This window comes from Pleurodeles waltl, chromosome 4_2 (genome assembly GCF_031143425.1).
Source record: "Pleurodeles waltl isolate 20211129_DDA chromosome 4_2, aPleWal1.hap1.20221129, whole genome shotgun sequence".
Classification (NCBI taxonomy): Eukaryota; Metazoa; Chordata; class Amphibia; order Caudata; family Salamandridae; genus Pleurodeles; species Pleurodeles waltl.
The window spans coordinates 143,804,651-143,821,129 of record NC_090443.1 but is presented as its reverse complement, the minus strand read 5'-3'; the positions used below and the strand labels follow the sequence as shown (position 1 = coordinate 143,821,129).

The 16,479-nt window shown below is 40.1% G+C and overlaps 1 long non-coding RNA gene across 1 annotated transcript in view; it reads left to right on the top strand.

Moving 5' to 3' along the window:
• Positions 1–2,437: 2,437 nt before the first annotated feature.
• The window catches only part of LOC138294100 (uncharacterized), a 195,538-nt gene continuing 181,496 nt past the window's right edge, over positions 2,438–16,479 (top strand). The window contains exon 1 of the long non-coding RNA XR_011203184.1: positions 2,438–2,692. This is a non-coding gene — a long non-coding RNA (uncharacterized lncRNA). The remainder of the gene's footprint in view (positions 2,693–16,479) is intronic.

The following is a 16,479-nucleotide window of genomic DNA, read 5'->3' as shown; positions in this document are numbered from 1 at the left end:
GTGCTGCATGCCATCACCCACACCACCCTCGCCTATCATGCATGCCACTCTTACCCATGATGCATTCTGCCATTGCCAGTATTGCATGCGCCCATTCCCTGTGATGCATGCCCCCATCCAACCACCGGCCTCAACCCATGATGAATGAACCCCACCCATCCACCTGCCTTCACCAGTCAAGCATGCCTTCACCAACTCTCACCAGTTAAGCATGCCCCAGTCAACTGTGATTCATGTCCTACCCGTCCGCCCTCTTCTGTGATGAATGTCCCACACACCCACCTGCTCTCATCCCTGATGCATGCCCCAATAAAACCCACCCACCCTCTCCTTTCACATATGCCTCCACCCACCCACCATCACTTGTGATGCTTGCCCCCACCCAATCACCTGTCATGCATGCCACCACCCACCTGCCCCTTGATGCATGCCCCACCGATCCCTCCCTCATTCATGATGCATGCCCTCACCCAATTGACTGTGATATGAGCCCCCACCCACCCGTCCTCACCCGCTATGCATCCCCCCACCCATCCGTCCACCCTCACCCATGATGTAGGACCACCCACCCACACTCACCTGTGATGCATGTCCTGATTGCCCATGATGCATGCCCTCATTGGCTGTGATAAATGAACCCGCCCTCGCCGGTAAAGCATGCCCCCACCCACCCACTGCCCTCACCAGTGAAGCATGCCCCCACCCACCCTCTCCAGTGAAGTATACCCAATCACCCATGATGCATGCCCCCATCCACCTACCCTCACCTGTGATGCATGCATCCACCCACCCACCCTCACCGGTGATGCAAGACCCCACCCTAACACCTATCCTGCCTGTGAAGCATGCCCCCATCCACTCTCAACAGTGAAGTATGCCCCCAATCACCCATTATGCATGCCCCCATCCACATGCCCTTGCCCGTGATGCATGCCTCCACCCACCCACCCTTGTCCATGATGCAAGTCCCCACCCATCCACCCACCCTTGCCGGTGATGCATGCAAACCCTCACCCTTTAGGCATGCCCCCACTTACCCGCACGCCCTCGCCCGTGAGGCATGCCTTTACCCACTCTCCTGCCCTTGCTCCTGATGCATACCCCCGCTGTCTGTGATGAATGCACCCTCACCCGTGATGCTTACCCACCCAACCTCACCGATGATACTTGTCCCACCCACCCTCACCCATGATGATTGCCCCAACCCTCCCGCCCTTGCCCGTAATACTTGTCCCACCCACCCTCACCCATGATGATTGCCCCACTCTCACCTCTGATGCTTACCCCCACTTGCCCTCCTTCACCTGTGATGCTTGCAAACCCCTGATGCTTGCCCTCTCCTGTGATGACCCACACCTGTGTTGCTTGCCTTCACCCCCTGCCCTCACCTGTGATGCTTGCCTCCTCTGCCTTCCTTTGGCTTTCATGTTTTCCCACAACCACCATACCACCCACCCTCATCTGTGTTGCTTACCTCGACCCGCCCTTCACTCGTTCGTGTTGATCCTAGCTCTCCCTCCTCAGTGGTGCATCTCTCCACCCACCTCGTCATAATTAAAAAAACTGTGCTATGAAACAGCCACTGCTAGCAGCATCATAATGATTTTTCCAACACCCTCCATTGGCCGTGTTGCTCCCAAAACTCCCTCCCTCCTTGGTGTTGCCACATGTCCCATCAGCAATCAAAAAAAGCACTGTGACGCACCGAGTACTTACCACGTCATTGATCTTTTCTTTTTTTTTTTTTTTTACTTTAAGCCATGCTGCACATCAGCTGCACTGCTGTACAACATGGCTAAAAGAGATTGACAAAGCCATTACCTTCCTTCTAGGTGAGATCTATTTGCTTAACCAATGCTTGTTTCTTTTTCTTTAAGCCCTCATTGGAATGCATGTTTTCTTGCTAGTTCCAGCTTCTGCACTCAAATCCAATGCTCTCGGTGTTGCTTCCTTCCTTCCTCCCAGCATGTCTTTGCCTCTCCCGGCCCTCCATGACAAGTTTTGTAAAATCTATATTTCGTCGTCTTTTTTGAAGGCGCGAGAGCTGCAATTTGCTCCCTGGTAGCTCCTTTCTCTTTGAAGGACTTTTATGTGAATTAGTTTAAGGTGCTACTTCGAGAACGGTACATTAAACGTTTAAAAAACATGTCATCCTCAACATGACTCATGTGCATATGCAGACAAATATGTTATTACACTGCAGTGTCATTTCTAAGTTTTGCCTCAACGCGCTTTCATGCTGCTTGCCAAATCTATCATTAATAAAAAAAACTTAAAATGAGGTTTGGAACCAGCCCCTTGGCTTAGTCCAACATCGCTCTGATTTACGTGCTTCTGATTGGCCAGCACGTTGTCTGCACATCATCCTGCTTTACTTCCTGTTGGCTTCTTCGACGATCTTGCTGTCGGGTTGCCTCTGGACCAAACACCCCTTCCGGTCACTTCCCATTGGACACTAGCCAGTGTCCTTCCTCTGGCTACGATTGAAGGTACTCTCTGCATGCCGTCTTATTTCTTCTCTGTCATCCTCTTTCTTCACTGCTGTCTTCTCTGTCTTCTTTCTTCGCTGCTGTGTTCTTCCTTCAACGCATGCCATCTTCTGTCTTCTTTCTTCACTACTGTCTTGTTTCTTTAACTCTGCTATTACCAGAAAGGAAGCGCTTTATATCGGCTGGACACCTGCATGGAACCGGTACATACACGTTAAAATGCTGCAATAGACCAATCCGCGTTTAATCCGTCTGAGTTCGATAACATAGGAAGCGTCCATCCGAGGTTAGACTTGCACCTTTAATTCTTGTGCAAGGTGCTTTTCCGTTTGTTGTGTGTGCTACATGCAGGGTCAGGAAATGTGTGTCAAAGGCCTTAACCTGGAGGTGGGCAGTGAAAGCGCCTTGCCCTGGAATCAGTTTTTAGGTCAACAGAGCGTGACTATATCAGCAATCCCCTGTTGTGGTGTAACGTGGCCTCTTTTCCGTTTTTTTGTGTGTGAGTCTACTTTACAATTGTGTATAAAAATCAGAGAAGTTTTGAAAAATATTTTTACTTTTACTAAGCAATCGCATCTATCAGCTGACACGGGCGTGCGCTGTTCACTTGCTTTTAGGCTTGGCAGCAGTTTCTTCTCAGAGACCCACGCCAGACATTTGTATGGGCACTTCTAGAAGCACACCTGTTATATTGGCTGCCACAAATCTTAAAAGGTCTTGTTTTTTTACACACTCTACCATAGATCAGACTCAGCAAGACTTTTAGCTACAGCAAATGTGTGAAATCAAGGAAGATTTTGTCCCCAAATGCTTTTTTTCTGGATGTTTTTGCAATAAATCAAGCACCAAGAACTGTCCTGCTAAATGATCAATATTTTCAATTATTGAGACAGAAAAATCTGCGTCTCATTAGCGAATTCAAGACAATAGTAACTTTTTGAATTATGCAACAGTTTTAGTATTTTTTTATTGAGCGAGACTACACTTACGAACATTTATTCATAAGGGGGCACGTCTACTAAAATGTGTATTGGGCTGTCAATATGTGAAATACATTCATGCTTGTCGTCTTGGACCGTGTACATCAAAAATTACACTGACGTACATTTGGAAATGCCAGGCACATCTGAGATTTACAGTTAAAACAATTCACACAAGTTTTTGAAAAAATTATAAAATATTTGGAAAAATATATTTTGTAGCATTTGTAGGAAGCAAAGTCATATGGATGGGATAAATATCATTCTCTATGTGTTTAAGTCCATTTGCTAAACTAAACAAATGAAACCCTGCAAAGCATTCATCTTACACTTAAATACATTTTCAGACCGTTTGTCATACAGTTTACTGTTCTAAAATTTGCTGCGCCAAAGGAAAGGGATATGCAGCCTTAACAACATTGGGAATGCCACTGACCATTGACGGTTTATCAAATTTAAAACAGACATTATTGTGACATTTTGTAATATTTTAGAATCCAGTTAGATATAAAGATAAAACAAAGGTGAAAACTATTGGCTTTGTCAATGCTTGTTTCCATTTTTTCCCTTTAGCCAATGCAGAACAGCATTACCAAAAAACATTGGCAAGGCACAAAATCAAGTAAAGCCATTAAAAAGACAGAACTCTTGGCTTCGTAGATGGTTGCTTTAGTAATTTACAAGCCGTTTGAAGCACAAACATGCATTTAAAAAATGTCATAAAATGTTTAAATTGAGTTCTCCTCTCAAACCTTGCAGGATCTTCCATCTAATGATAGATATCACCTCTGTCTTGAACTCTTTCAATAATTCTATCTTTGACACAGCTACAGTCCTAGTATGGGGAAACAGTTATTGCATTATTGACGGAGGCCGCCTTAGATCAGACAAGCCTGAAGAACTACAGACCTATTTCCTTTCTTCCACTTGTGGCAAAGCCTGAAGAGAATATTATTAATAAGCAAGTCTCATTGATTTGAATATTATTCTGGAACTTGATTCGGCAGGCTCACACTACTGAGACAGCTTTGACCTATGTTATGGATCAACCTGGAGGCCACAAGAGATAGGAGTGGTCAATACCCTTAAAGTATTAGACCTAACTGCAGCCTTAGAAACAGTATATCTTTTTGTATTGTCCATGCACCCTCCTTCAGGAGATAGGCATATCTGGTAGAGATCACATTTTACTAGTACATTAGTGGCATAGAAGTTAGCATATGGAAACTTACAAGTTTCATTTGAAAGCCTAACAGAGAAATTAACATGAAATATAAACATGTGCATGTCTGAATTATGGCGGACATTGTGACCTCTATTTATTTTCAGCATCGTGTTTTGCCATAAGACATGTTGTGCATTGATATTTAGTGAACTACTGACATGAATTAATGTTAAAAGTAATTCTTTTTAGAGAAACAGCAAAGACGAATAATATATTATGAGTATTAAATGAACATGAATTAATCATACTTATATTGATTTAAATGAATTTATTGTCAGTTACATGTGTGCAATAGAATTTATAAGTAGTAATTTCATTAAAATATGTATTTATGCTTTCTTAGCTAGACTAGGCCTGAAGATTCATTTTTGCAGCAGTAGTGGAAGAAATGCTAATTCATCATGTTCCATTTGACCTGAATTATTTCCTGGGTTGCTGATGTGTTAGAGAATGTCTTATTGTATTGAAGACAGAAACCATGCTTTAACTAGTAACAATTGTACCAGTATGTGTTCTAGCTGTCGAACAAGACAGGAAGCATTATTGAATTGACATGAGTACTGTTAAGATCATCTTGTAAAAGCCTGGGAAAGTAACCTGATGTTTCAAACTTTCTGTGAATGTCATATTTGGGAGGAACTGTATGAACTCATCGAGATGACTTCGCACCTTCCCTGAGAAAATCCGGAATAGTTGCAAACCTGATGGGCATCAATATTTTTCTTCATATATTGATCCATTTGCGCAAGATGAGTCCACTCTGAGGACCAAGCAGAACTCTATGGGCATTTCTAGTTAGGGAGAGACTTAACATTTTTAGTTAAGTCTGGCTGTAATGCTCTCTCTCTCTCTCTCTCTCTCTCCAGAATCCTATGAGCCTTAGATGTCTTCTAAAGAATCCAAGTCATCCTTAATATTTGTTCCATTTATGTATGCTGTTCAATATTAATATGCCCAATAAATTCTGAACTGCCGTCCTGCCCTATGTGCAGCTTTTGTTTTGCACTGCACCAGATGCTGCTGTCTACTTATGTTGAGAAACTGTGAGCCCTTTGGATCGACAAATCTTTTCTGCCTGTTGTCTCATGAGGAGAGGTATATAATCTGCAATGTGGTTTTTCTTGTTTCCTTTTCAGCGTAGAAGACTACACCAGTGTCTTTTTACAAAGAGTTACCCTAGTTAGATAATTTTCCAAATAATTTTTGTCTCTTCTTTTGTCCGCATGTGCTAGCCCGTCCCCACACCTGCAAGTCTAAATTTACGTTAGAGATAAGGATGGCCCTTCTGTAAACTGATTCTTATTAATTGAATTTGATGATTTACTGATGTCACCATCATCTGCTTTGACATCTGTTTTTGATGTGCATATTATAGTTCTGTTAATCTGTGTTATTCTTTTGGAGTGTTTAATAGCATTGATGTTTAGTAGGCTTAATCTCTTTAGACATTTTGGTCAACCCATGGTTTTCATGTATGTTTATAATTTAGTCTTGTGCACCATTTACATTACATTGGCTTTGGGGTTGCCATAAAGCTTTAAAACCTGTTTCAGTTTGAAATCTTGTGTCTATGGTCATGGTGTTTAAAATTGTTTATGTTTCTCATATTATTGATTTATGTTGAATGAATCTGATTACCACACTGCTCACTGAGTCTAAGATCTAGTTGACCTCTAGTGTAGGTGGGACGAGTTGTGGCATCTCAAAAGAGCGCCTGGGGTTTCTGAATCCGAGATGGGAGGAAGACTTCCATGTGCGCCCCAGCATATCCGTCAAGGCTTATGTCATTTATTTAGCGACACTGTCTGGCAGATACCTAGCTGCATTTTACTACACAATTTTAGAGCATCATTAGTGGAGTTCCTCACGGCTCATCTTTGAGCCTTATTTTACTTAATGTCTGTGCCGCTCCCCCTTATCTAACTGATTCGCTCATTACGTCTAAAGGTGAAGTCCTATGTCAATGACACCCAAATTAAATTAAGACTGGACAATCAGGTTCAGATCTTTCATGACTGTGGTCACTGGCTGGATGTGTAAACATTTCTTAAAGCTGAACTCTAATAAGCTAGAGGTCTTAATCATGAAAGGTTCCTACTCTGTGGTCTACTGTTGGTCAAATGATTGGTAGCACACCCAGAGCTGGACAACTGCCCTGCTCCTGCTTGAAAAGGTACACAACCTTGGCTTCATTTTTGACAAAAATTGGTCCGTTCCACTCAAATTATCAAACTATCCTTCACCTGTTGCCTTCATTTGAAAGTTCTCAGGAAGATCCTTCCTCTACTTCCTTCAAAAGGACGCTTTCTAGTTTTGAGGGCCTTTATAGGCTTGCACCTCCATTATGGTAATACTGTGTACCTGCCGCTACCTGAATGTCAGCAGTGTAAATTGCAAATTATTCAGAGTTTGGTAGAGAAACTCTGCATAAACTCAATCCATGGATGTCAATGCCAGGCTATCTTAAGCAACATCACTGGCTGTCCATTAAGAAAAATGTGTTACATTTAAATGCCTGTGTATCTGTCCTAAGACGGTATAGGGCAACTGTCCTGCCTTCTTAGGGGCAGAGACAAATACTGTCCTTCCATCTTCACAGAGGTTCCGCTGGTGGCCCTGGCTCCTCCTCTGCCAAGGCATTGAGTGGGCTTTCTTTTGAACCAACAAATGAACAACCCTAAGCGCAGGAAGCACACAAGCAAGTAATTGTAGTTTTTTTTGCTTCTGCTGTTCATAAGAAAACATTATTATTCAGAAGTTTACCAGCACAACTGTAACTTGAGAACTTGAGTCATGAAAAGGAATCGTACTTTCCACATCACTAAAGGTTTTAATTTATGAATAACTCATGGGTTCTTTATAGGAAAAGGCTCTTGTAGGTGAGATTCAAGGAGGTCCAGATATGCTGCCTACCCCACCATTCAATGAACATAAGGTAAGTTCTTCCACCATATAGTTCGGCTCACATTTTAAACATACAAAACCATAAAAATTCACTAATTATAATTAGATTTATCTCAAGTAACTGTACCTCGTACCCCCACCATGCACAGTTTTTTCATGAAAAACTTCATGCAAATATTACATCGATATTATCAATTATGTTATTAAGGAGGTCATGAGTGCCGTAATTTGTGAGGTAATTTTTTTCAGTGAATTGCTATGTTTTTTTCAATCTATTTCCTAATTATAAAGTCCCTGTAAACTTTGTTTTTTTCAGTGAATGTCCATTTTGTTTAACGTATAGTAATATTCATTACTCTACGTTAATCCAACCAACGTAGCTCATGGCCTTTGGTGCTGTGCGGCGGCAGTTAAGAACCCAACCTAGCACAGTGTCCGGCCTTTGCCTGTGCGGAGTGGAGTGGAGGTTGCCCACTAGGCCTGGCCTTCAGCCAGACCCTGCAGCCAACCCCCCCAATCACCAAACCTCATGCTGCGCACAACCCTTTGGCCGTGTGTGGCAGGAGTTGGCCACTGCCTCTCTGGGTGTGAGAATAGGTGAGAGAGGGTGTATCTGGGGTGAGAGTGTCTGTCTGGGTGTGAGAGTGCATACATCAGTGTTTTAGAGGGTGCATCAGTGTGTGTATAGGTCTGTGAGTGGGTGCATAAGAGTCTCACTGAGGTTCTGAGTGGGTGCACAAAGGTCTGAGTGGGCCTGTGAGTGGGTGCCTGAGTGTCTGAGTGGGTTCATAAGTGTCTGAGTGGGTCTGTGAGTGGAAGTAGGAGACAGAGAGAGAGAGAGAAGGAGAGGGAGAGAGATAGAGAGTTTTTTGGGTTTTAAGTTATGATATACTTAGAATGGGATATTTCTGCACAATTTGAGAAAAAACATGTATTTGTCATTTAAAAAGAGTATGTTTACATTTGTGCACTTAAAAAAAGGAGAGAAATGACCAGGGATACACCTGGACTCAAACCCTCAATGCTCAATGTGAAGGTATGTGACCTTCACATTTGAGTTATACATTTTTTAATATAGTTTTTAGCCCTTTATGGGCCATCTGGGACCGCGGGTGCCTCAGGGCCTCCACTGCAGTCCCTGATGATTTTTTTAAATTTATGTTAATATATATATATATTTTTCTTTTTTGTTCACTAAAAAAAACAAAGGTTGCAGGGACGTTATAGTTAGGTTCTGAATTTACTCATACAAAACCATAGAAATTTAGCAGCTATAGTTAGAATTATTTCAAGTAACTATAGCTCACATCCTAAGGTAACTATAACTCGCACCCTTGCCATGCACAGTTTTCTTATCAATAATGTTATTGCAAATGTTGCAGTGATATCAAAGATGCCAAACAAGATCTCATCAATTACATAATATGTGTTTTAATTAGCCGTGCATGGCGAAGGCACGAGTTATAGTTACCTTAGGGCGCAAGCTGGTTTCGGCTGGGGCAAAATTGGCACCAGGCCCCGGGAGATGGGGTCACAAGGCACAAAATCAAAGCTCAGTAAAGGGGGGGCTACATGCACTTCCCACTCCCCATAATAATAAATAAATAAATATTAAATGTGGTTTAACACGTCCCCAGGCCCTAGCCCATGTGGAGGTTCATTTTTTATTAAATGTATTTCTTAATTTTTATGAATATGCCATTTTGATTTTTCTTGTTGTGGTTCTGCAGGAGCACCGTAGGATTGTGGCAAAAAAATAATAGCTTTTAGTTCCAGAAAAGGGGTCCTTTAGGCTGCCCCACAAGTGCTAGGGATGTAGCATGTACATACCCTGCCCTTTATGTTCCTTACATCTTTTTTGTAAACATTTTCAGGACCAATGACCAAATCTCTGAGTCCTGTAATGGCCAGTGCAACATTTCTTTTCATGTTGCAGCCAGCCCTCACTCTGATAAAGCCTCTTCAGTCAATCAGAATGCTTAAATTGTTTAATATCAGCCCAAAGGTCCAGATATACAATTATTATGAATCTTAATTTCTCCAAAACTACTGAATGGATTAACACCAAATTATTTAAAAAAACACACTTTCTGGGTAGAGTTCTAGCTTTCTGCTATATTTGGTGCAATTCCGTTCGGCTTATTGGGCGGTACCTCTGTTAAAATATCTCTACAGAAATCGCATGGTGAAAGTGCATTTTTCTTAGCCCTTGTTTGACGAATAACCCCAAAACTTTCCAGGAATCAGCTAAATGGGATGATTTTTTTATTAGAAAGTTTTTGAAGATTTGTCAAATGGCACCAAAGGTATTAGCAAACTGAAAAATGCTCTTTGCATTGCTAATGCATTTCCCCTTCACCATTTGCAGGGTTTGAAAAACTTCCTTTCCCTTCAGGTTAATTGACCTTTTTGCTCAGTGAAGAGTGTGGTAAGCATCCATAATCAATTTACACCCAAACAACAATTGTAACACAATGACCCATGTGGCCATGGAAGAAAACTCAAATCGTTGAAAAATTCAAAGCTTTTGTTTTGTAACCACAAAGCCAGTCACATAAATCATGCCCAGAATCAAGTTATAGAGATAAATGAACACCATAGGCTGACCAAATCTACAAAATAAATGTAATCTATTTAACATCAACAGCATCAAGCATTCAAGAAGAAGATTACATAATTATAAACACTTGTGAAACAGAAACATGTTTCAATTCAGTATTTAAAGACATTAGTTAACTCAAGTGCACCAATTCAGATTACAAGTATTGGGACATAGTTCTCCCTCCTTCTAACCAAAATAGAGAAAGCATGTGTGGGAGAGGGACAACACGCAAAGGCAAAAGTAAAAAAGAAATAATTTGAAAAGCATCTATCACGGGCTCAGTTAGGCTAACTAAAACAAAAGAGGCAGGTGTAAGCATGCTAACTTCTACTCAAGACAGAAGGTCAGGGGAAAATAACATTTGCATTAAAATATACCTCTGCTGGGTTCAGCATTTAATTCAGTTTTGTGATCCAAGCATGTAGATTATCAGCAAAGTCTGTTGGAAGCACCATCAGGGAAAGTGCAGAACATGGGCTGCAAGTGGAAATCAGGAAACGTCCTACGGGACAAGTTAACAGAACAAGAATCAAGAGGGAACTGTTTAACAGAGCAAAAGTCGAGAGGGGATTGAGTCCGGACAAGAACCAAGAGAAGACTAGCTCAAACTTAGAATTTCCTTTCCTATTCTGAAATACTCAAAACAGTTCGATTGGTCAATTCAATGAATCCACATTACGCAAAAGGGCCAATATCCATTAGAAATTGCAATGCAAGTTAAAAGTGAAAGTTCAGTGTATTCTCTCAGAGTAGGTTTGAAGTCATCTCTCCTTTCTGTGTTACTCCAATAGTTTAACAATTTGTACATCACTTGTTACAATCCACGTTCTTTCCTATGGTACATAACAAATTTCTCCTTTCACATGGGAACAAGAAGTTAAACAATGGTACTGGTTTACTTTCCAGTCCTCATGTTCTAATGTTGCAATATCCAAGGTCACTGCAGAATAAACTTAAACATAATAGAATAGAACTCTTTACGAATCGTGTGAAACAACCTAGTGGAAAATAAATTACTTGGCATTTTATGCAGCTGCAAATGGGAAGACTTCAGGCCTAGATATGCTAACACAAGAAATACAATGCATTAATATCGCCATTAATAAAACACACATAATATGCAAACTTATGAATTCAGCATTAATAACATCTCATCAAAATAAGTAAAAGCATTTCATGAATAAATGCAGACTTTGTTAAAACATCACATTAAGTATGACAAAGACGTGCATTTATTTTTCTGCGCACATGTAACGTGAACTAATTAATCATAAATTATAATAAATCATATTCATTTCTACTATTAATAATTCATTTTAATGATTAAAATATATTTCAAAATGGTTTAAATCATGAAGCAAATCATCAGTTTTGGTAGACACAACATCTGCCATGGCAGGCTTAATGTCCACCACAATTATAAACGTGTACACATTTAAAATAAGTGTCAGTGCAGATTTTCTACATTAGGCCTTTAAGCGTGTATAAAAATTATACCAACTGCTGATGTCTGATGCACTAAAAGCATTACTAAAATTTACAATCCAACACTATGATAACCTGGTCCTAACTATAACTACACAGTGTTTTTTATATATATATATATATATACATACATATATATATATGATCCTTAGACGTTTGTCCCACAGTTGGCTCGATCTTGAAAAATGCATTCTCTCTGTGTAACTCTATGATGTTTTCATGACCATTTTTTGTTTTCATTTTTTCACTTGTATTGGGTATTTTCTCTTTACATTATGCTGATGTTCTTAACTGATTTTATGGCATTTAATTTTAAAATACATATGGGATAAAGATGCTGTTTTGACTTAGGCCCTGATTTGGATCTTGTTGGAGGGGAATACTCCGTCACAAACGTGATAGATATCCCGTCTGCCTATTGCGATCTCCGTGAGCTATAATTATGGCTCCCGGTTTTATGAAACGTATTTTTTAAGCATTTGCGTCTGCATTTATCAATATTTATTTTTTGCCCAACTTATTTGTATTTATCCATATTTATTTTGTGTTTTGAGAATACAATGAGTCATAAAATGGTATATTTCTACATTTATTTAACTGACAAGCATGCACTCTTGCTTTGATGCTTATCACGTTTTTATTAAATTAAGCAGCCAAATATAACAAGACACTACACCCACAGATAAATATGAACATTATATACAAATATATATAAACATATGCATGTATTTAAGGAAATAACGTCCTGTTTTTTAACTCCTCATGCTTGCATCTGCTCAGGTGTTGGCCTGGAATTCATGAACGACAGTATGGAGAGTTACTCACAAGAATCACAATTTTCTTTATTTTTCCGCTTTTAAAAATAAATACAGACAGAAAACTAATTGTTTTCTATCCGGATTTATCTGTAAAAATCAGTAAAAAATGAAAACTGGGAGCCTTAGCTATAATGGCATTGTGAGACAGTGGACAGGATATCCGTCACGTTCCTGAGGGAGTATTCCTCATCGCTGAGATCTAAATCAGGCCCTAAGGGCCTATTTAGAGTTTGGAGGAAGGGGCTACTCAGCTACCTGATGCATATTGATAACACGTCCCTTACTAGATAATTTTCTCACTTTGGGACTCGTTTTAGGCCGATTAATCTTTTGACCCTGATTGAAGACACCTTAAGACGAGATAATTAATCAACATGTCAATCAATAAGTCAATAACGTCATCAATAGTCACCATAACAAACCAATTACATTAATCAATAACATTAATAAGACTCAGAAACCACCATGACCTTTCAGTCATGAATAACCACACCAGTTTAGTGCAATTTTACGATGTTTATTCCCTATTGATTACAATTCTACTAGTAAGTTTATTAGTCTCAAAACCGTGAAACACAACAGCATTGTCATAATATGGCAACTCGAATAAGATTTCTTCAAAGCAAAGATCACGAACATTAGAACATAACACGACGTCAACATAGGTCAACCTTAGCAGAGTATCATTAGCGCATTATTCAACAAAACATTGATTCAGTCATTTGTCTATTTGCGTCCGTTTAGTGAACCCCTTAACTAACCTCGAATTAGCATTGGCATGTTGGGCTTCATGCAAAACAATTTAGCAACACAACTTTAGAAAACATCTATCTATGGTCTCTGTCAAAAGAAGCAGTTGGTACCTAGAAAGGAAAGGCAAACAGACAGTTACAGTTTCATCATCATATAGTTACCCTCGTAATGGGTCAGCATACAGAGTCAGTCTTTGTCCTCAGGACATCAGTTAATTCGCCATCAGCCAGGAAACAACAAAGTTCAGCAAGACGGGGTAAGTAGGGACACTTCCCTCATAAGGAGTAGAAGTATAAACGGAAAGATAAGGGTGAGGATGGTTTGAAGAACCAAACAGCAAAGTCTCTAGACAGAGTGACAAAGTGTCGGGGTCATAGCAAAAGTTTACAATGGCATCTCCTAATGGCACCTCGTGTCAAAGGTTTTTATCCCTTTTCTGTTGTACAGTCCCCTAATTTCTAATTGGGTAGGGTTAGCACCCCACTATCTCCATCCAATGAGTCTACAGAGGTAGCATCAAAATTGTCACCTCATAACAGTTCTCACGTTGTTTATTGGTTCTGGTGATTGACGCCTTCAACTGGTAGAATGTCCGGTATGATTTCATCTTCTCGTGGTCCTCTCGCATCCCCAGTCAGTAGCTCCATTGTCTATACCGGTTTAGGCGACCTTGTACCTGTAACGAGTCTACACTGTTGCATTCAGCAAAAAATGTTTCCTTGAGCAAGTCGAGTTTCATGAGAACGGATCTACTACAGTTACACTCATCTTCTAGCTTCTGGAAAAATACGATTACATGTCCTTCAGTAAGTCAGCACACTGCACGTTAGAAAAACACATTTAATATGAAATCGGGTAGCTAGACCTCGACTCATGCTAACTAAGGCCTAGTGAATTAATTTGCAAAACCTTAATATATAGCTCTTAATACTAATACAAAATCATACATTAATGCATTAATAACTCATTTATGGTCAATTTATTAGTCCCCGTATATATTGATGGCCACTCCCCGTGGGCACATTTCAGTCTCACGTTTAGTAAAACACATTAATACATTTTCTATTTTAATATGCATTAGTTCATAAACATTTCATGTTAATTTTGGTTATAAGAGCTACGCTCCATCGATATTATTAGAGGCTATGGTCTATCAACCTCTGTACATATTGAGTTGTTTACCTTTGTGGCTCTGTTTCACACAAAGTACCTTGAATGGATTTTGTACGTATGTCACTGATTTTTTATTGATTTTTAATGAGGTTCATAGGCACTTTTATGGCCTCGTCTGGCCAAATAAACGCAATTTGAATTTGAATATGCATATATAGATAGATATGTATATTTAATTATCTGTCCTATTTTATTTCGGAGAGGTAGTATCTTTTACCGGTTTAGTGGGATCCCACTATCAGTCTGCTGTGTGACAAAATATGGAGACACAACATATACACGCTTTTTAAAGCAGCGAGACAAAAACTACGCTCGAGGTAGGTTTAAAATTATAAGCTAGACCTGCTGCAGCAAGCAGCCTAGAAGAAGGTGGTAGGATAAAGAATACGCGGTAACAGCTCCAATGCTGAACGCATAATATAATTTAAAAGCCAAGAGGCAGCCCCCTGTTTCGTGGCGTGCTTACAAATACAAAATAAATAATCGAAAAATGCAGCCCCGTGAAGCCAGCAAAAGCACTCACAGAAGCTGGCGCCAAACATAATTTAGAAATGAGACAGCCAAAGTGGATGACCTGGAGCAAAATCTTGCACAGCCAAATATTGTTGTACCCCAGCTGGGATAAAACAAATGGAATGGAACCTGCCAAATGACACAGCAGAAACAACGGCAGGACCAGACTGGGAACCGTAAGCACCCCTGGCAAAAACGTTCACACCAGTTTTCCCTAAAATGCTAAAAAACAACACTGCTCTCCCTAGGGTGACCACCTGGGATTGAGGCAAATTCTGGACAGGACTGTAAAAAATTCAGGACAAAGGGTCAAAATTCAGGACAAAAATTCAGGACAAAGGGTCAAAATTCAGGACCAAAATTCAAGAACTAACGTCAGTTTTACAGACACACACAAGAGAGGCCATGCCTCACTGTTTTGTCAGTGCATTTTATTACTCTTTTTTTAACATAGCACTTTTTATTCACTGTGGTCTTTTTGTGATTGCCTCCTGGTATGCTACATTCAGGTGTCACATTACGTCCTTGTTCAGTAGTAAATTAATGCCCTTCAGTACTATGGAAAGACCATCCGCCCCTACCCAAATCTATCCGATCTTTCTTGAAGAGAAAGTAAAAGCAACATTTTGATTATGTTTCTGTACATTTTAAAACCCCTGGCAAACAGTATGGGAAACATTAAGGTAAATAACCTTATGCTAATTTAAACAAATTGAACAAAAACATCTGGCTTACCCCAACCGCCCATGGACTTTAAACCTCCATTTTTTTTTAAAGAGGCTGGGCAGATGGTGTGGACGACAGTCTCACACCTAATGTCAGGATGTGAGGCACCCATAATTTGTCTGTAGTCTCACTGCACTAGAGTGTATGTCTGGGACTCTACATTTATCTCAGAAATGGGAGCCTGGACTACCAATCAAAGATAATAAAAGAGGAGGATGAAATTGAGATCAAATGGGAGATCCTCAGCAAGTAATTCAAAGCGTTGTTGATAAAAATTGGATAAATAAAGAAGAGAAGAACAAGGTGGGACAATTCCTAAAATCAGACAAGGTGGGTCCACCAAGACTATTCGAAGGTATTGGGTACCTGGGGAGTTGTCTCTGCACACAGGAGCGAAACAGAAGAGGCACTGTCAATTGGTCGAACAAGCAACACCCATCCACCTTGGCAAACTCTTCTGGTTCAATGGTTAGCTGTTAGTGCTTGTGAAGGGTGAGCAGGGGGCAGACCCCTTGCAAGGTTGTGCAAGGCAATTGCCTGCTTTGGCCATGTCTTTAAATGGTTTTGAAATTGAGCAAAAGCCAAACTAGAGATCTGGGTTATCCTTAAGTGTCAAGTACACATTGAATCTTCTAAATATTTGGGATGTAAATTTTACAAACAAAATGTACACATTTTAAAATGTAATTAGTGTTTCTTAAACATATGGCACTGTTTTCCCCTTTATATACAATTAGATCTCAGATTGAACTAGGAACCAGTTACCTTTTGATATCTAGTGATTAAGAGTTACCATTCTTACACTAATTTC